General features: G+C 38.3%; 1 long non-coding RNA gene across 1 annotated transcript in view; it reads left to right on the top strand.

The window, feature by feature from the left end:
• Positions 1-7,177: 7,177 nt before the first annotated feature.
• LOC133047793 (uncharacterized) overlaps positions 7,178-20,894 on the top strand; it is a 199,883-nt gene continuing 186,166 nt past the window's right edge. Inside the window, exon 1 of the long non-coding RNA XR_009690845.1 lies at positions 7,178-7,265. This is a non-coding gene — a long non-coding RNA (uncharacterized LOC133047793). The remainder of the gene's footprint in view (positions 7,266-20,894) is intronic.

The raw sequence follows: 20,894 nt of genomic DNA on the forward strand, positions 1-20,894 counted from the left end.
TATAGTTAGTTTCTAATTTAATTGTGTAAGATTTTAAACTTTTGGAAAACGTTGAGGATTTATTTATAGTCTACTATATATCTTCCTTTAGCGTACTTTCCATGTACACTTGAGTAAAATGTGCATTCTGTAGTTATTGACTAGAGTGTTTTATCAACATCGATTAGATCCATATGATTTATCAGTTACTTCCTTTTGAGTTTTTTGTTTACTTGGCTAATCAGTTACTGAGAGAGGGTTATTAAAAATGTCTGATACTGTTCGTGGATTTGTCTATTTCTTTAACAAAGTTTTTTTTAAATTTCTGTTAATTTTTGTTTAATGAGTTTTGAAGCTTTTAGTAGGTATGTACCTATTTAGATTGATAGGTCTTCCTAATGAACCGTTCTTTTATTTTGGCTGCACCACATGGCTTGTGAGATCTTAGTTCCTTGACCAGTGATTGAACCTGGGCCCTTAGCAGTGAGAGCAGAGTCCTAACCACTGGACAGCCAGGGAAGTCCCCCTGAACTGTCCTTTTATCATCAGGAAATTTCCCACTTTATCCCTTGTAATATTCTTTGAATCTTAATTTGTCTAACATTAATATAGCCATACCAGCTTTCTTACATTTCTTATTTGCATAGCATATATTTTTCTATTCTTTCACTTTCAACCACTTTGTGTATTTACATCGTTTTTATATTTGTTCTTCTCAGTGTATAATTTCTATTGATTTGTCTTTATGTTCACTGACTCTTTCAATTGTCATATCCAGTGTGCTGTTACGCTCATCTTGTCAATTTTTTATTTAATCCATTAGAAAAACAATAGCTTTATTGAGAAGTAATTCACAAAATACAATTCACTCATTTAAAGTGTACAAGTCAGTGGATTTTTATTTTGTTTATTTGTTTATATTTGGCTGCGCTGGGTCTTCGTTGCTTTGCACAGGCTTTTTCTACTTGCAGCTCGAGTGGGCTACTCTTCATTGTGCACAGGCTTCTCACTGTGATGGCTTCTCTCCTTACAGAAAATAGGCTCCAGGTATGTGGGCTTCAGTAGTTGTGGCCCCGGGCTTAGTTGTTCCAAGGCATGCGGAATCTTCCAGGACCAGGAATCAAACCTGTGTCCCCTGCACTGGCAGGCAGATTCTTATCCATTGTGTACCAGGGAAGTCTCTCAATGGATCTTAGATAAAGCACCAAAAATATGTGCATCAATCACCACAATCATTTTTGAAACAATTACATCACCTCAAAAAGAAGTCCTGTATCCTTTAACTATCACCCCCAGCACCCCACCCCCTAAGGCTTAGACCATTAAGTTACTTTCCGTCTCAATGGATTTGCCTATTCTGGACATAAATTGAAACACAAAATGTTTTTTTGTTTCTTTTTTTTAAGGTCTGACCAGGGTGGAGTGGTCATCAGAATTTCATCCCTCTATATTGCCAAATAATATTCCAGTATACAAATACACCACATTTTGTGTACTCATTTGTTTGCTGATAGACATTTGAATTGTTTCTACCTTTTGGCTATTAAAAATATATTGCTAAAATATTTGTGGACAAGTTTTTGGGTGACTATACATTTTCATTTCTATTGGGTAGAAATCTAGGAGTGGAATTACTAGGTCATATGCTAACTCTATGTTTAACCTTTTGAGGAAGTATGTTTTCCAAGGCAGGTACATTATTTCATATTCCCACCAGTAGCATGGGAGGGTTCAGATTTCTCCACATTCTCACCAACACTGGTAGCAATTATTTGACTTTTCAGGTCATCCTAGTGGATGTGGGATGATATCTCATTGTGGTTTTGATTTCCATTTGCCTGGTGGCTGACAATGTTGAGCGTCTTTTCAAATGTTTCTTGGTTTTTCGTGTATCTTCTCTTCTGATCCTTGACCATTTTTCACTTGGGATATTTGTCATTACTATTGAGTTGTAAGATATTTATATATAAATCCTTTATCAGATATGTGATTTGTACAGGTAACTATACTCAATATTCTGTATTTATACAGGAAAAGAATAGGTGGATGTATATGCATAACTGAATCACTTTCCTGTACACCTGAAGCGAATGCAGAGCTGTAAACCAACCATATTCCAATATAAAATAAAAAACTTTAAAAGTGATATGTGACTCATAAATCCTATACCTTGCTATTCTGCAGATTATCTTTTTATTTTCTTAATAAGGTCCTCTGAAGCCCAAACACTTTTTATTTTTGGTTATTCCTAGTTTGTCTAATTTTCTTTTGTTGCTCATGATTTTGGTGCCATATCTAAGAATACATTGCCTAATCTAAGAATAGATTTTATTGTTTTTATAGCTTATGTTTTCTTCTAAGATTTATTATCTATTCACATATTAAGTCCATATTCCCTTTGAATATATTTTCCTCTACATCACTGAATATGTTTACAATAGCTTCGGAAAATCTTCATTAAATCTAACATCTGGACCATCTCAAAATTGATTTATATTAAAAAAATTGATTTATATCGACTGTTTAGTTTTGTTTTTGTCTATAGGCCACATTCTCTTGTTTGTGCTTTTACTCAAGTCCTTACTAGTTTAAAGATCCAGGTGTTGGCTGGACTATCTGTTAATCCAGAGCTGAGATCCTTTTTCAAGCTCATATGGCTGTGGCAGAATTCAGTTCCTTGTGGTTGTATGACTGAAATCCCTATTTCCTTGCTTGCTGTCCAAGTATGTCATAGAAGTGAAATCATAGAGCATTTGTCCTTTTGTGACTGGCTCGTTTCCCTTGGTGTAATGCCTCCAAAGTTCATCCATGATGTAGCATATTGCAGAATTTCCTTCCTCTTTTAGGTTGAATAACATTCCATTGTACACTTATCCACTTTTGCTTATCTCTTCATCTGTCAATGGACATTTGGATTGCTTCTGTGTCTTAGCATGACTAATGCTGCTATGAACTTGTTCACAGTACTCTCTTATAATCTTTTTTATTTCTGTGGAATTGGTAATAATATCCTCATTTTCATTTCTCATTTTATTAATTGAATTTTAGTCTATCTAGCTAAAAGATTGTCAGTCATGTTGATTGTTCAGAAGAACCAACTTCAGGTTTCATTGATTTTCTGTATTGTGTTTCTAGTCTTTATTTTATTTATATTTGCTCTAATCTTTATTATTCTGTTCATTCTTCTAGCTTTGGATTTAGTTTGTTCTTTTTTTATTTGGCTTCCCTGGTGGCTCAGAGTGTAAAGCATCTGTCTGCAATGCGGGAGACCAGGGTTCGATCCCTGGGTCGGGAAGATCCCCTGGAGAAGGAAATGGCAACTTACTCCAGTATTCTTACCTGGAGAATCCCATGGACAGAGGAGCCTGGCCGGCTACAGTCCACGGGGTTGCAAAGAGTTGGACACGATTGAGCGACTTCACTTTCACTTTTCTAGTTCAGTAAGTTGTAAACAGGTTGTTGATTAGAGATCTCTCTTGTTTTTATTAAAAAATTTTTTTGACATCAAGTTGAGACTTAGACATCCATCACGTTTCTTTCTAGACAGTCCTCTGCAAGTATTATTCAGTGAGTGAGGTTAACTCTAGCAAGTTAGTCTTGTACGTTATTTTTCTCATAGTGTTAGCAATTCTATACTTGATGAGAACTTGGCAGAGGTTTGTTGATTAGATTTAAGTTTTTTCATTCAGCAAATATTTTATTGAACATCTTTTGTGAACCATGTACTGCTTTTTTTTTCCAATTGGAATATAATTGACATATAACATTATATGACCTTCAGGTATACAATATGGTGATTCGATATTTGTATATATTGCAAAATGATCGCCATAAAGTCTAATTAACATCCATCATCATATATTACAGATATATTTTTGAAAGTGTTACAGATCATTTTTGAAAGTGTTGTCAACTGTCTCAGACCAGGTGGACCCCAACTGGTCCTTCTCTTGCCTGGTGCCAGGTGAGCCAATTGAACATGACCAGGTTTAGCAAAGCAGAGCAGAAGCTTTATTCATTGATCAACGAATGGAGAAGGGAGGGCTAACGCTCTAAAGACCTTTTCTCCCAGAAGGGAGAAAAGTGGGGAGTTTTATGGGGTAAAAGGGAGATGTGTCATAAGAAATTGAGGAAGAGAGTAGAGATTTCCAGAAATAGCTGGGCCACGTGCAGTCCCTCAGGCTCCCTAGCATATGGCACTAATGTGCAAGGAAGATATTGTGCCTAGCAAGATACGAGGCCTTGGGCAGAGATCTTAGCATGGTAATGAAGCAAAGGCAACTTTTGGACATTTCTAGGATTCCTGTGCACTGGGGCTGCTCTTGCAAGTTAGGCTAGAACTGGTTCAGGGCAGTTGGCTGTGTTTCCTTTAGAGTTGTAATTGAAACACATCTTTGACAAATATCAGGTGGTTTGGAACAAGAATAGGAATAGGTTAAAGTAGAGATCTTTGAGTACCATGGGATATGTATGGGTGACAGACGTACTTCAGTCAGAAGAAAACTGAATGTAGCAGAAAAGAGTGAAACGTATTGGTAAATTTTTATAAGTGCTAACCATAAAAATATAATACTAAGAATACTCCTGTACTGTAATTGGCTCTCCATTTTTACAGATGGAGAAAGGCAGGGAGGAGAGGTGAAGTATCAAACTTGCATGAAGTCACACAGCTGAAGAAGACTAGAGCCAGAAGAACGCTCTCTTGTTCAGAAATAGCATGAGATCTAAAAAGCAATGTTAGCAGTCTCTGTTCAGTCTTTGAGTTAAGTTGTGACTCAGAGGGCTCTTGTGTCTATGAGCTCTAGAATGTATAAGAAAAATTCACTCAGGTATTATCCTTTGAATTAAGGAGAACATGGAGCAAGAAGACCCACTAGGACTTCCCTGGTGGTCCAGTGGTTAAGAATCTGCCTGCCATTGTAGGGGACACAGGTTCAGTCCCTGGTCTGGGAAGATTCCACATGCTTCGGGGCATTTAAACTCCATGCACTACAACTATTGAGCTGCGTGCCACAGCTACTGAGGCCCACATGCCCTGTAGCCCATGCTTTGCAACAAGTGAAGCCACCACAACGAGAAGCCGCCACTCGCTGCAATGAAAGTCCGCCAGCAGCAATGAAGACCCAGTGCAGCCAGGAAAAAATAATAATAAATTTTAAAAAGACCCACTCAAGATAAATTGTGAAAGTTTATCTTACTTGAAATCACAATCATGCAGAATGATTTTTTTAGTCACTTAGCATGATTAATAAACTTGGAGAAATATGGAGTAACTGATGGCAATATGACCATACTAAGAAACCAAAGGCCGAGAGATAAACCAGATTGAATCAACAAAATTACTGTATTAATAAAATTAGTAATAGCAAAACATAAGAGTTCCTCTGTATTTGGGGATAAATTCTAGGCAATACACACATATGAAGTATTTTTAAGAAAATATCACCTGATTTGTTCTTTAACCAGGCTTACAAGCTGCAATGTAATCTTTGAAAATTATAGGTAATTACAAGAAGGCACATTAAACCTCAGTTAATCACAGTTGTTTCAAAAATATGTCCCTTCTCTTAACAAAGCAGTAACCCAGCCAAAGCTTGGATAAACTGGCATTTCCCTAGATCACATGTTTCATTCCTAAACACAATGCCCCTTGTGTTTCTTTCAGGTGTCCACACTTTCTCTGAAGAATGGATCTCCCCTTCCAAAGCTTGAGCATTATCTGCTCTTTGTTTGAAAATAGATGCATTGTTCGTGTGTGGACTAGTAGCGCAGGTGTTTTACCTCTCTTTTCCCAGTCAGGCTGATTCTTAAGCCTCTCATCTCTGACATCCACTTCTCATTGCCATTTCTCATTATGGCCGTAAGATAAGCCCCACATACAACCAGGTTGACTTTCATTCCATTATGTTTACATTTTTTATTATCTCTGAAATTGCTGACGCTCCACGTCTTTCTCAGTTCTTGAAGGCTAATCCCAGGACAAGGCCAAAGTTCTCATCAAGCATTAGCAGTCTGGGTTGCTTTCGTTTTTTCCTAAACTTCCAACTGTTGCCTGATAATACTGTGTTTGCTCCAATACTGGAAAGCACTATCTGAAAGCTTTGCATGAAATTAACTCCCTGAGGTGTAACCAAACTGAATGAAACCACAGAAGCGTGTACTGAAACAACTCTTTTTCCTGAGCAGGGCATGTGAAACACTGACATTCTTAACACAGTGAGGACTGGGATTAGATGTCAGGTAACTGATTCTGTCTTCTGAAGTATAAGGTTTCAAACCCTCATTTTATTTTCAAACAATCACTTTCATGTTATTCCTTGGAGAATGAGGACGGTATGCATATCAGATCACTGGGCAAGCTATAGCTGAGAAGGGGAAAAGGAGGACAGGACTACTTAAAGACTTCATCCTTTCAATGCAAAAGACAGTAATTGATATTACTAATCAAAGTTTCTATTTTGTAGCTGTGTAATTTGAAGTTTCAAGCAGTTTCTTACTGTCATTCATATCTCTAGATTTTTTTTGCATAATCCCCCTTTTCTGTCATTTACCGAGGTGTACTTAAGTAAATACAGGGCGTATTTTACGATTTCTTTATTCCTATTCCTTTCATGTCTAAAGGTATAAAAATTTCATCTTCCATTGTAAATGTTAGAAACTGTGTATAAAAATAGTGAATAATCAGCTAGCCTCTTTACTCTAATTCCAGTGTTTTGCTTAATTCCATTGTTTTGATTTGTTAGTTAAAAAGAGGACTGTAACACACTGGGGGATGTGTATTATTGCCTCTTTGTCCAATTTACCAAATGTAACTGATCTGAACTTAATTGTGAAACACATTATTCTGTGTGAAACACATTATTCTGTAGACAACACATTATTCTGTTGTGTCTGTAGACTTTATGATGTTGCAACTTCATTTTAAAAAATAAATGCACATATCTTCAGTTGTGTGAAAAAGCTGTTTTTGGAGGAATTAACAATTTCAAAATCAGTTTTACTTGATATTTTAGGGTTGATATTCCTGTAGCTTTTAGACCAGAGTTTGGTATTCATGTTACTACTAGCAGTCCTCTGTAACATGGTGGCTACAGTGTTGACATGGACTATAGAATGGAACCTACAAGGAGGTACAATTTCTCTTTTTATAGTTGTGCTTGAGCAAAGGTTCCTGATTTCTGCTTGAGCTGGCTGATTTCAAAACTCCTATTTAACGTCCTCTAAGAAAAGGTCTACACACTAGATACATGGGAAATAGCACTCTGAACTCCTTGAGACAGAAAAAGGTAAAAACTCTATTTTTCCAATGTCCTGGGGTTAATATTTGAATATATAATTTATACAAACTGTCTAAAGCGTTTTACTTAAGCTGTAAATACTACTGGTAAATTGATTCAGCAATTACCTTTTCAACTTCATTGAGGAAAAATTTATGCACAATAAGTACAATTTGTCTCGTGTCCCCATTCACTGTGTTTATTTAATCATTTATATATGTTAGTAGTGACTCATGTGTATTTATTTTATAGTTTGGGATTACAATCCAGCACTGGGTTATTTATTTTGGTGCTCAAATAGTTCCAGCTTCAGCCGATGGGACCTCTTACACGTTGGCTCCTGTGTTGCTTTGACATGCCCCAGCCTTTTGTTTTTTGTCAGCTTCCTCACTTTCTGTTGCTACAAGGTACTCCAGACTTCTCTTTTATTTTCTTTTCCTGCCCCCACTGTAGAATCGACCATTTTCTCAAGAATCCCTAGTTCCTTTTATTGGAAAATGGTATTTGGAGACCAAGAAGTGGGTTCTGCATTTGCTCTTTGCTGTTGAGGTGTGATTGTTTCCTGGTCCTCTCAGTAGACTGAGCTGGGTAATATATTAATACGTACACATACTAACCCATGTATGCATATACACTTATAATTGGTCTGTATCTCTCTCTCTCTGTATATAAATTAATTGAAACATAAGTTCCTACTGATGTCTCAGACTCCGATCCAGCACCACAGGGTTCATTCCATCCTTCCCTTCTTGTTTATCTGTCTCTTTCATCTCTGACAGTGAGAAACTGGGCTCATCCACATTCTGTTGGCTTAATTGTTAAACTGCAGTATACATGTAAAGAGGTTACTATCAACATCTTAATTGCGGTTCTGTGCCTAAGAATTTATCTACCATATATTCACACTGGTATGCAAAGATATATAGACAAAAACCCTTCATTAGAGCATTGAATTCTCCCTTTTCCTGTCTATTCCTTTTCTTTTAAACTGAATTAAATTACTTTTGATTTAAAAAAAACTTTTACATTGTGGACATTTTCAAATATATACAATAATAGAAAGAAAAATATTCTGAACCCTATGTCATCAAAGTTCAACTCTAACAATTTTTTGCATTTTGCTGTTTTCACTTATTTCTTGTTCTTTACAATGTATTTTTACTGCAAATATCAGATATCATGTTATCTCACTTATAAATAATTCAGTAAGCGTCTCCAACAGATTGCTTACACTAAAAACATAACCAAAATGCCATGATCATACCTAAAAATTAACAGTTCCTATATATGGTGCCCAACCTATGGTCATATTTTCCATTTCTGTGAAAACTGTCTTTTTAAACAGTTTCTTTGTTTGAATCAGAATCTGTGGCAGACACTATGGACTGTAGCCTGCTAGACTCCTTTGTCCATGGGATTTCCCAAGCAAGAATACTGGAGTGGGTTGCCATTTCCTTCTCCAGGGGATCTTCCTGACCCAGGGATTGAAACTGCATCTCCTGCATTGGTAGGCAGATTCTTTACCACTGAGTCACCTGGGAAGCCCAATCTAATCAGTTTGTGTTGTTTTAAAACCACTAAATTTCTGTTAATTTGTTACAGCAGCAGTAGGAAAACAAGATCCAAAGTCTATATATTGTGTCAGATGGTTATATTTCCCAAGTTTCTTTTAATCTGTAATCATCCTACTTCTTTGTCTTTTCTGATTAGTTGGACAAACCGGTTCATTCCTCCATAGAATCTTCTGCATTCAGCCCATTTTTACCTCCTGGTGTCATTTAACTTGTTCTTCTGTATCCTGCACTTCCTAAACACTGGTATTAAGTTATAGAGACTTGTTCATAATCAGGTTTGATTTGGGCAGGGGCAGGATGTTTCTTGGATGGTGTCTTTTGCTTCCTATTACATCACATCAGGAGATAACTAACAACTGTCCTATTGTTCATGCTGCTTGCCTGATCCACTCACTAGAAAACTTTCATTAGCTTTTAACCTAGGGTTTAGGTTAGCACCCATTGATGGTTGTTGCTTACATCCATAATTTCACTAGGGTTCCAAAATGGTGATGAATTAGCTGGAATTCTATAAAGAAAAACTTTCCCTAAAAAGAAAAAAAGAAATAACGAAAAGCTTTCCCTTATCAATTTTTTGGTTCTCTAAAATAGAATTTATGTATAGAAGCAGGGTAAGTGCTTGGTTCTTTCCTTTTATTCATGATTTTTTTTCAAATAATAAGTTTGTGTGCCTTAGCAAACCTCTAATGGTGACAAATAATGTTTTTAAAATTAGTATAATTATGAAATAATGGATTTATATATATTTGTTGGAATTTAATTGGTTGGAGACAATGTTATTTTTTCATGCTCAAAATATCCTTTGTCCAATGAAAACTCTTCAGAGTGACTCCTTTTCCTTTTGATGCTGTAAAATAAAGTACAGAGAAATTCTGTTTCCATGCCCTTTCATTACAAAAGAATGGAACATCTATCCTGAGTCAATTCCAATATGCACAAATTCATGCTATTTTAATTTTTTATGCAATCTGATGAGTGGATGAGCTCAGGTTTTAAAATTTTAAAAGCATGTTTATTATAATAAGAATTTTTTTTTCATGCCTAAGAACATCTTTTTTTTTTTTTTTTCCATTTATTTTTATTAGTTGGAGGCTAATTACTTTACAATATTGTAGTGGTTTTTGTCATACACTGATATGAATCAGCCATGGATTTACATGTATTCCCCATCCCAATCCCCCCTCCCACCTCTCTCTCCACCTGATTCTTCTGGGTCTTCCCAGTGCACCAGGCCCGAGCGCTTGTCTCATGCAACCAGCCTGGGTTGGTGATCTGTTTCACCCTTGATAATATACATGTTTTGATGCTGTTTTCTCGAAACATCCCACCCTCACCTTCTCCCACAGAGTCCAAAAGCCTGTTCTGTACATCTGTGTCTCTTTTTCTGTTTTGCATATAGGGTTATCGTTACCATCTTTCTAAATTCCATATATATGCGTTAGTATACTGTATTGGTCTTTATCTTTCTGGCTTACTTCACTCTGTATGATGGGCTCCAGTTTCATCCATCTCATTAGAACTGATTCAAATGAATTCTTTTTAATGGCTGAGTAATATTCCATGGTGTATATGTACCACTGCTTCCTTATCCATTCGTCTGCTGATGGGCATCTAGGTTGCTTCCATGTCCTGGCTATTATAAACAGTGCTGCGATGAACATTGGGGTGCACGTGTCTCTTTCAGATCTGGTTTCCTCAGTGTGTATGCCCAGGAGTGGGATTTCTGGGTCATATGGCAGTTCTAATTCCAATTTTTTTTTTTTCTTTTTTTTTATTATTATTATTATTTTTTTCCAGTGGGTTTTGTCATACATTGATATGAATCAGCCATGGATTTACATGTATTCCCAATCCCGATCCCCTCTCCCACCTCCCTCTCCACCCGATTCCTCTGGGTCTTCCCAGTGCACCAGGCCGGAGCACTTGTCTTATGCATCCCACCTGGGCTGGTGATCTGTTTCACCATAGATAGTATACATGCTGTTCTTTTGAAATATCCCACCCTCACATTCTCCCACAGAGTTCAAAAGTCTGTTCTGTATTTCTGTGTCTCTTTTTCTGTTTTGCATATAGGGTTATCGTTATCACCTTTCTAAATTCCATATACATGTGTCAGTATGCTGTAATGTTCTTTATCTTTCTGGCTTACTTCACTCTGTATAATGGGCTCCAGCTTCATCCATCTCATTAGGACTGGTTCAAATGAATTCTTTTTAATGGCTGAGTAATATTCCATGGTGTATATGTACCACAGCTTCCTTATCCATTCATCTGCTGATGGGCATCTAGGTTGCTTCCATGTCCTGGCTATTATAAACAGTGCTGCGATGAACATTGGGGTGCACGTGTCTCTTTCAGATCTGGTTTCCTTGGTGTGTATGCCCAGGAGTGGGATTTCTGGGTCATATGGCAGTTCTATTTCCAGTTTTTTAAGAAAAGAAATCTCCACACTGTTGTCCATAGCGGCTGTACTAGTTTGCATTCCCACCAGCAGTGTGAGAGAGTTCCCTTTTCTCCACACCCTCTCCAGCATTTATTGCTTGTAGACTTTTGGATAGCAGCCATTCTGACTGGCATGTAATGGTACCTCATTGTGGTTTTGATTTGCATTTCTCTGATAATGAGTGATGTTGAGCATCTTTCCATGTGTTTGTTAGCCATCTGTATGTCTTCTTTGGAGAAATGTCTGTGTAGTTCTTTGGCCCATTTTTTGATTGGGTCATTTATTTTTCTGGAATTGAGCTGCAGGAGTTGCTTATATTTTTGAGATTAATCCTTTGTCTGTTTCTTCGTTTGCTATTATTTTCTCCCAATCTGAGGGCTGTCTTTTCACCTTGCTTATAGTTTCCTTTGTTGTGCAAAAGCTTTTAAGTTTCATTAGGTCCCATTTGTGTATTTTTGCTTTTATTTCCAATATTCTGGGGGGTGGGTCATAGAGGCTCCTGCTGTGATTTATGTTGGAGAGTGTTTTGCCTGTGTTCTCCTCTAGGAGTTTTATAGTTTCTGGTCTTACATTTAGATCTTTAATCCATTTTGGGTTTATTTTTGTGTATGGTGTTAGAAAGTGTTCTAGTTTCATTCTTTTACAAGTGGTTGACCAGTTTTCCCAGCACCACTTGTTAAAGAGGTTGTCTTTTTTCCATTGTACATCCTTGCCTCCTTTGTCGAAGATAAGGTGTCCATAGGTTCGTGGATTTATCTCTGGGCTTTCTATTCTGTTCCATTGATCTATATTTCTGTCTTTGTGCCAGTACCATACTGTCTTGATGACTGTGGCTTTGTAGTAGAGTCTGAAGTCAGGCAGGTTGATTCCTCCAGTTCCATTCTTCTTTCTCAAGATTACGTTGGCTATTCGAGGTTTTTTGTATTTCCATACGAATTGTGAAATTATTTGTTCTAGATCTGTGAAAAATACCATTGGTAGCGTGATAGGGATTCGATCTATAGATTGCTTTGGGTAGTATTGCCATTTTGACAATATTGATTCTTCCAATCCATGAACATGGTATTTTTCTCCATCTGTTTGTGTCCTCTTTCATTTCTTTCATCAGTGTTTTATAGTTTTCTATGTATAGGTCTTTTGTTTCTTTAGGTAGATATACTCCTAAATGTTTTATTCTTTTTGTTGCAATGGTGAATGGTATTGTTTCCTTAATTTCTCTTTCTGTTTTCTCATTGTTAGTGTATAGGAATGCAAGGGATTTCTGTGTGTTAATTTTATATCCTGCAACTTTACTATATTCGTTGATTAGCTCTAGTAATTTTCTGGTAGAGACTTTAGGGTTTTCTCTGTAGAGGATCATGTCATCTGCAAACAGTGAGAGTTTCACTTCTTCTTTTCCTATCTGGATTCCTTTTACTTCTTTTTCTGCTCTAATTGCTGTGGCCAAAACTTCCAACACTATGTTGAATAGTAGTGGTGAGAGTGGGCACCCTTGTCTTGTTCCTGATTTCAGGGGAAATGCTTTCAATTTTTCACCATTGAGGGTAATGCTTGCTGTGGGTTTGTCATATATAGCTTTTATTATGTTGAGGTATGTTCCTTATATTCCTGCTTTCTGAAGAGTTTTAATCATAAAAGGATGTTGAATTTTGTCAAAGGCTTTTTCTGTATCTATTGAGATAATTATATGGTTTTTATCTTTCAGTTTATTAATGCAGTGTATTACATTGATTGATTTGTGGATATCAAAGAATCCTTGCATTCCTGGGATAAAGCCCACTTGGTCATGGTGTATGATTTTTTTAAATATGTTGTTGGATTCTGTTTGCTAGAATTTTGTTAAGGATTTTTGCATCTATGTTCATCAGAGATATTGGCCTGTAATTTTCTTTTTTTGTGGCATCTTTATCTGGTTTTGGAATTAGGGTGATGGTGGCCTCATAGAATGAGTTTGGAAGTTTACCTTCTGCAATTTTCTGGAAGAGTTTGAGTAAGATAGGTGTTAGCTCTTCTCTAAATTTTTGGTAGAATTCATATGTGGCACCATCTAGTCCTGGGCTTTTGTGTGCTGGAAGATTTCTGATTACAGTTTCGATTTCCTTGCTTGTGATGGGTCTGTTAAGATCTTCTATTTCTTTCTGGTTCAGTTTTGGAAAGTTATACTTTTCTAAGAATTTGTCCATTTCTTCCAAGTTGTCCATTTTATTGGCATAGAGCTGCTGGTAGTAGTCTTTTATGATCCTCTGTATTTCAGTGTTGTCTGTCGTGATCTCTCCATTTTCATTTCTAATTTTGTTAATTTGGTTCTTCTCCCTTTGTTTCTTAATGAGTCTTGCTAACGGTTTGTCAACTTTGTTTATTTTTTCAAAAAGCCAGCTTTTAGCTTTGTTGATTTTTGCTATGGTCTCTTTAGTTTCTTTTGCATTTATTTCTGCCCTAATTTTTAAGATTTCTTTCCTTCTGCTAACCCTGGGGTTCTTCATTTCTTCCTTCTTTAGTTGCTTTAGGTGTAGAGTTAGGTTATTTATTTGACTTTTTTCTTGTTTCTTGAGGTAAGCCTGTAATGCTATGAACCTTCCCCTTAGCACTGCTTTCACAGTGTCCCATAGGTTTTGGGTTGTTGTGTTTTCATTTTCATTTGTTTTTATGCATATTTTGATGTCTTTTTTGATTTCTTCTATGATTTGTTGGTTATTCAGAAGCGTGTTATTTAGCTTCCGTATGTTTGAATTTCTCATAATTTTTTTCCTGTAATTGAGATCTAATCTTACTGCACTGTGGTCAGAAAAGATGACTGGAGTGATTTCAGTTTTTTTGAATTTACCAAGGCTAGATTTATGGCCAAGGATGCGATCTATTCTGGAGAAGGTTCTGTGTGCACTTGAGAAAAAGGTGAAGTTGATTGTTTTGGGGTGAAATGTCTTATAGATATCAATTAGGTCTAGCTGGTCCATTGTGTCATTTAAAGTTTGTGTTTCCTTGTTAATTTTCTGTTTAGTTGATCTATCCATAGTTGTGAGTGGGGTATTAAAGTCTCCCACTATTATTGTGTTACTATTAATTTCCTCTTTCATACTCGTTAGCATTTGCCTTACATATTGTGGTGCTCCTATGTTGAGTGCATATATTTATAATTGTTATATCTTCTTTTTGGATTGATCCTTTGATCATTATGTAGTGTCCTTCTTTGTCTCTTTTCACAGCCTTTATTTGAAAGTCTATTTTATCTGATATGAGTATTGCGACTCCTGCTTTCTTTTGGTCTCCGTTTGCGTGAAATATTTTTTTTTTTCCAGCCCTTCACTTTTAGTCTGTATGTGTCCCTTGTTTTGAGGTGGGTCTCTTGCAGACAGCATATATAGGGGTCTTGTTTTTGTATCCATTCAGCCAGTCTTTGTCTTTTGGTTGGGGCATTCAACCCATTTACATTTAAGGTAATTATTGATAGGTATGGTCCCGTTGCCATTTACTTGGTTGTTTTGGGTTCACGTTTATACATGCTTTCTGTGTTTCTTATCTAGAGAAGATCCTTTAGCATTTGTTGAAGAGCTGGTTTGGTGGTGCTGAATTCTCTCAGCTTTTGCTTGTCTGTAAAGCTTTTGAATTCTCCTTCATATCTGAATGAGATCCTTGCTGGGTACAGTAATCTAGGTTGTAGCTTATTCTCTTTCATTACTTGAAGTATGGCCTGCCATTCCCTTCTGGCCTGAAGGGTTTCTATTGATAGATCAGCTGTTATCCTTATGGGAATCCCTTTGTGTGTTATTTGTTGTTTCTCCCTTGCTGCTTTTAATATTTGTTCTTTGTGTTTGATCTTTGTTAATTTGATTAATATGTGTCTTGGGGTGTTTCACCTTGGGTTTATCCTGTTTGGGACTCTGGGTTTCTTGGACCTGTGTAACTATTTCTTTCCCCATTTTATAGAAGTTTTCAGCTATTATCTCCTCGAGAGTATTTTCTCATGGCCTTTCTTTTTGTCTTCTTCTTCTGGGACTCCTATGATTCGAATGTTGGGGCGTTTCACATTGTCCCAGAGGTCCCTGAGGTAGTCCTCATTTCTTTTCATTCTTTTTTCTTTTTTCCTCTCTGCTTCATTTATTTCCACTATTTTATCTTCTACCTCACTTATCCTATCTTCTGTCTCTGTTATTCTACTGTTGGTTCCCTCCAGAGTGTTTTTTATCTCAATTATTGCATTATTCATTTTTAATTGACTCTTTTTTATTTCTTCTAGGTCTTTATTAAACATTTCTTGCATCTTCTCAATCTTTGTCTCCAGGCTATTTATCTGTAACTCCATTTTGTTTTCAAGATTTTGGATCATTTTTATTATCATTGTTCTAAATTCTTTTTCTAGGTAGATTCCCTATCTCCTCCTCTTTTGTTTGACTTGGTGGGCATTTTTCATGTTCCTTTACCTGTTGGGTATTTCTCTGCCTTTTTATCTTGTTTAGATCACTGTGTCTGGAGCGGGCTTTCTGTATTCTGGTGGTCTGTGGTTCCTTTTTAATGTGGAGATTTCACCCAGTGGGTGGGGTTGGACAATTGGCTTGTCAAGGTTTCCTGGTTAGGGAAGCTTGCATTGATATTCTGGTACATGGAACTGGATTTCTTCTCTCTGGAGTGCAATGGAGTGTCCAGTAGTGAGTTTTGAGATGGGTCTATGTGTTAGGTGTGACTTTGGGCAGCCTGTATATTGACACTCAGGGCTATGTTCCTGCATTGCTGGAGAATTTGCATGGTATGTCTTGCTCTGGAACTTATTGGCTCTTGGGTGGTGGTTGGTTTCAGTGTAGGTATGGAGGCTTTTGGATGGTCTCTTATTACTTAATGTTCCGTGTAGTCAGGAGTTTTCTGGTGTTCTCAGGTTTGGGGCTTGTCTCCTGCCTCTGGATTTCAGTCTTATTCTTCCAGTAGTCTCAAGACTTCTCCAACTATACAGCACTGATAATAAAACTTCTAGGTTAATGGTGAAAAGATTCTCACCCGTTAGGGACACCCAGAGAGGTTCACAGAGTTACATGAAGAAGAGGAGAGGGAGGAGGGAGATAGAGATGAGCAGGAGGAGAAAAAGGGGGACTCAAGAGGAGAGAGACAGATCTACGCAGCTGTCTGTTCCCAGAGTGTTCTTCATAGCCCAGACACCCACAGATATTCACAGAATTGGATTGGGAAGAGAAGGGGAAGGGAGGAAATAGAGGTGTTCTGAGGTAAAAAACAGAGAGTCAGAAGTGGGAGAGAGTAATCAACACACTCCTGAGTAAAAATGGGTACTGAATATTAGATTCTTAAATGTCTAAAATTGATATCCAATACTGAAAAACAAAGATTAAAAATCTAGAGTAGAGGTTAGACTCTTAAAAATACAATATTAAAAACCAAAGCCAAAAATTTTAGAAATATATATGAAGTTCAGTTTAAAAATATGGCTTCTTTTTTTTTTTTTTTTGCAAGGTTATAGTGAAATGAAAATGAAAATTAAGGAGTAATAGAGGAGTAATAGAGGACTTTAAAAGAAAATAAGAGAAAAAAAATAAAACAAGAAAAAATTTTTTTTCTAATTAAAAAAAAATAGTAAAAATATATGAAAATGAAAGTTAACGGTAATGGGGGAGTAATAGAGAATGTTAAAAGAAAATAAAAGAGAAAAAGTTTAAAAAGAAAAGAAAAAAGTTTTTTTAATTAAAAAGAAAAGGTAAAAATATATCTAGGAATTTATCTGGAGTTGTTGCAGTCAGTGTGGGTTCGGTTCAATTTCAGATAGCTCCTCATTCCAGCTTACCCTTCTCTATATCTATAGGCCCCTTCCGTTGTAGTCGGTGTTATCTACAGGGATTTTAATCTGTTGCACTGGTCTCTTCTGAAGCGGTTCCCTTTGTTTATTTGGCTTCTGTTTGCCGGTCTCTTCATTTTCTAATTTCCGCCCTGACAAGGCGGGCAGAGATGGTCTCTTGTTTAGGTTCGCTTGTTCAGTCGTGCTGCGGGGAGGGAGGGGCGCTGCAGACAGATATTGCTGTGTGTGGGGAGCACTGAGTGTTCCGGCCACACTGGGTTTGCCCCGCTCACGGGTGTGTGTTTTCCCCGTCTACGCTGCTCAGGCTCCCGACTGCTCTATATGAAGGGGGCCCTGCGTTGCGTGCGGTTCCAGTTTTCGGGTGTTCCACAAAAGCGCGGACTCGATTGGGCCTGCGTTTTGTGCCTTCCCCTGCCGGAGCAGCTCAGGCAGCCAGGAGCTTGACGGGTGCACTCTCCCCGGGTGCGGTGCGTCTTCTCCCCTCCGCAGGCCCAGCCTCAGTTTCCGCGCGCGCCAGTCGGGTGCATGCGCCTGTGACTATTCTTGGGAGCTGGCCTCTAGCTCTGACCCTCCTGGCGGATGTCGACCATCCAGAATCTCAGGAAGTCTTTGGTTAGAAACTGGAGGCCTGTTTGCAGTTTGGTAGGGGTGCCGTCTCTGGGGCTGAGTTTGCCCCCTTCCCCTCCCCTCTGCCTCCTGCCTCCGGCGGGGATGGGCTGGTCCACAGCCGGCTAGCTCTTCTCTGGAATTGCTCAGTCCCTTTGTTCTGCGAATGGCTGGCAGTGTGTTCGGCCGGTTAATTTTCTCTCTCTCTCTCTTGCTATCCCTCAGTTTAAGTTGCTGTCTCACATTAGCTCCCTCCGATTGCCCTCAGGGCATTCGGGCCCTTACCCTAAGCAATGCTGCCCGCTCCTCTCTGTTCCGCCCCCACTTGCTGGTGGCGGATGCGGGTGTCTGGGGTACTTTTCTGCTGGGAGTTGCTTTTAGGCATGTAATCTGTGGATTTTATTTATTTTTCCTCCCAGTTAGATTGCCCTCCGAGATTCAAAAACTTCCCCCAGACCCGCCCATGAGAGGGTTTCCTGGTGTTTGGAAACTTCCTCTATTATGACTCCCTTCCCGGGACGGGTCTCCGTCCCTAGCTCTTTTGTCTCTCTTTTTATCTTTTGTATTTTGTCCTACCTCCTTTTGAAGATGATGGGCTGCTTTTCTGGGCACCTGATGTCTTCTGCTAGTGGTCAGAAGTTGTTTTGTGAAGTTTGCTCAGCGTTCAAATGTTCTTTCGATGAATTTGTAGGGGAGAAAGTGGTCTCCCCGTCCTATTCCTCCACCATCTTGACTCCTCCAAGAATTTGTTTTAATACTGCAGGTTTCAATAAAGCTTGACTTGTGTTGCAAAAAAAAAAAAAACAAAAAAAAAAAAAAAACAAAACCTGCCCAGAATATCTTTTATATTTGTTCATAGTTTGTGTTAGTCACTCAGTCGTGTTCCATTCTTTGTCACCCCATGGACTGTCCATGGAATTCTCCAAGCAAAAATGCTGGAGTGGGTAGCTGTTCCTTCCAGGGGATCTTCCCCACCCAGTGATTGAACCCGGGTCTCCTATTCTTTACCGCCTGAGTCAGCTCAAATGATAAAGAATCTGCCTGCAATTTGGGAGACCCAGGTTTGATTCCTGAGTCAGGAAGAGTCAGGACACAACTGAACAATATAACACTTTCCTCGTTAGTTTAGCGTTTTATTAATTCACATTGAAAATGAAAGCAAGTATGTGTATATTTTAGTATTCTTTATTTTTACACAAAAGTTAACATACTATATACAGTGATTTGCATCTTGTTTTTCATTTAGTAATATCTTCTGGATATCTCTGCATAAAAATATATAGAGAGATGCCTCATTCATTTTCACAGTTAGTTCCATATCGATTAATATTTATATTATTTCTGAAAGTGAAAGTGAAATTCGCTTAGTCATGTCCAACTCTTTGTGACCCATGGACTATACAGTCCATGGAATTCTCCAGGCCAGAATACTGGAGTGGGTAGCCTTTCCCTTCTCCAGGGGATCTTCCCAACCCAGGAGTCAAACCAGGGTCTCCTGCATTGCAGGCGGATTCTTTACCAACTGAACTATAAGGGAAGCGCTATATTGTTTCTAGTTTTTGGGAAAGAACAAGAGAATCATTCCTGTGCATACTTGCTGTGGTGTTTTAGGATCCTCAGGACCCTAGCTTCTCCTTTTATCAGTGAGTTCTGGTTCTGAGAACTGGCTCAGATATTAGAACCAAGCAAGGGGTTGTATCTTTTTATTGGTGTAGTTACTGTTAGTCTTTTGTGTCATCCAACTTTAATTTCTTTTCATCATTGAGATTAAGCAATACTTTCCTTGCCTACCCATTTATCTAGCCCCAAGTGTACTGTGCCCTACTGAAAAATTATATATTTCTGTTTCAGGCCTCCCCCCACCTGCCATCTTCCACAGTGAACTTGCTGTTCCTTATGATAACTGTATCCACCTTCCTTCTACTAGCTTAGCTTCATCAGTTGGCCTCTGTAATTTGGGAGCCTGGCTTAAAACTCAGCATTCAAAAAACTAAGATCATGGCATCCAGTCCCATCACTTCATGGTAAATAGATGGGGAAACAATGGGAATAGTAACAGACTATTTTTTGGGGGCTCCAAAATCACTGCAGATGGTGACTGCAGCCATGAAATTAAAAGATGCTTGTTCCTTGGAAGAAAAGCTATGACCAACCTAAATAGTGTATCAAAAAGCAGAGACATTACTTTGCTGACAAAGGTCTGTCTAGTCAAAGCTTTGGTTTTTCCAGTAGTCATGTATGGATGTGAGAGTTGGATCATAAAGAAAGCTGAGTGCTGAAGAATCAATGCTTTTGAACTGTGGTGTTGGAAAAGACTCTTGAGAATCCCTTGGACTACAAGGAGTTCCAACCCATCAATCCTAAAGGAAATCAGTCCTGAATATTCATTGGAAGGACTGATGCTGAAGCTGAAGTTCCAATACTTTGGGCACCTGATGAGAAGAACTGACTCATTGGAAAAGGCCCTAATGCTGGGAAATATTGAAGGCAGGAGGAGGAGGGGATGACAGAGGATTAGATGGTTGGATGGCATCACTGACTTGATGGACATGAGTCTGAGCTAGCTCTAGGAGTTGGTGATGGACAGAGAAGCCTGGAATCCTGTAGTCCATGGGGTCACAAAGCTGGCCATGACTAAGTGACTGAACTGAACTGAACTGAGCATCCCTGTTGCCATTATTAGAACTAGTTCTGTAACACTGTCTCTCCTACTCTCAGCTTTAGCTTATAGAGGATAGTCAACACCAGTGCTTTACCCATCAACTTTGGAAAAGAAGTTCCTCTCTGGGCTCTCACATGGAACATATTTAGCTCTGAGTTTCTGGTTTTACATAATATATTCATTCTGGCCTGACTATTTCTTTAAGTATTTCAGGCACCTCTTACAACATATTCCAAGGCAGTTCTGACATTTCCACTTCACTTAATGCAGGCCATTGATTTTTCTGCCTCTAAGAGTTATCCTGTCAGCATGGTAGCATTGTCTCCTAAGTTCTTGCCAAGCTGCTAAGTCCTGGGAGAGTGCTCCTAGGACAAATGGACACGGGGCAGTCCATTTCCACCAATCCATTCCTTCAGAATTCAATCCTACACATGATTTCCTAGCTCCTACTGCTACATATTGGCTAGATTTTCTGGCTCCTTCAGCATATAGTACCTCACCTCTTTTGCAGGCCTGGCACTTCCTTTTCTGGATTATACTGAGGCTTGACCTTAGTTAT

Source organism: Dama dama, chromosome 27 (assembly GCF_033118175.1).
Source record: "Dama dama isolate Ldn47 chromosome 27, ASM3311817v1, whole genome shotgun sequence".
NCBI classification, from domain to species: Eukaryota; Metazoa; Chordata; class Mammalia; order Artiodactyla; family Cervidae; genus Dama; species Dama dama.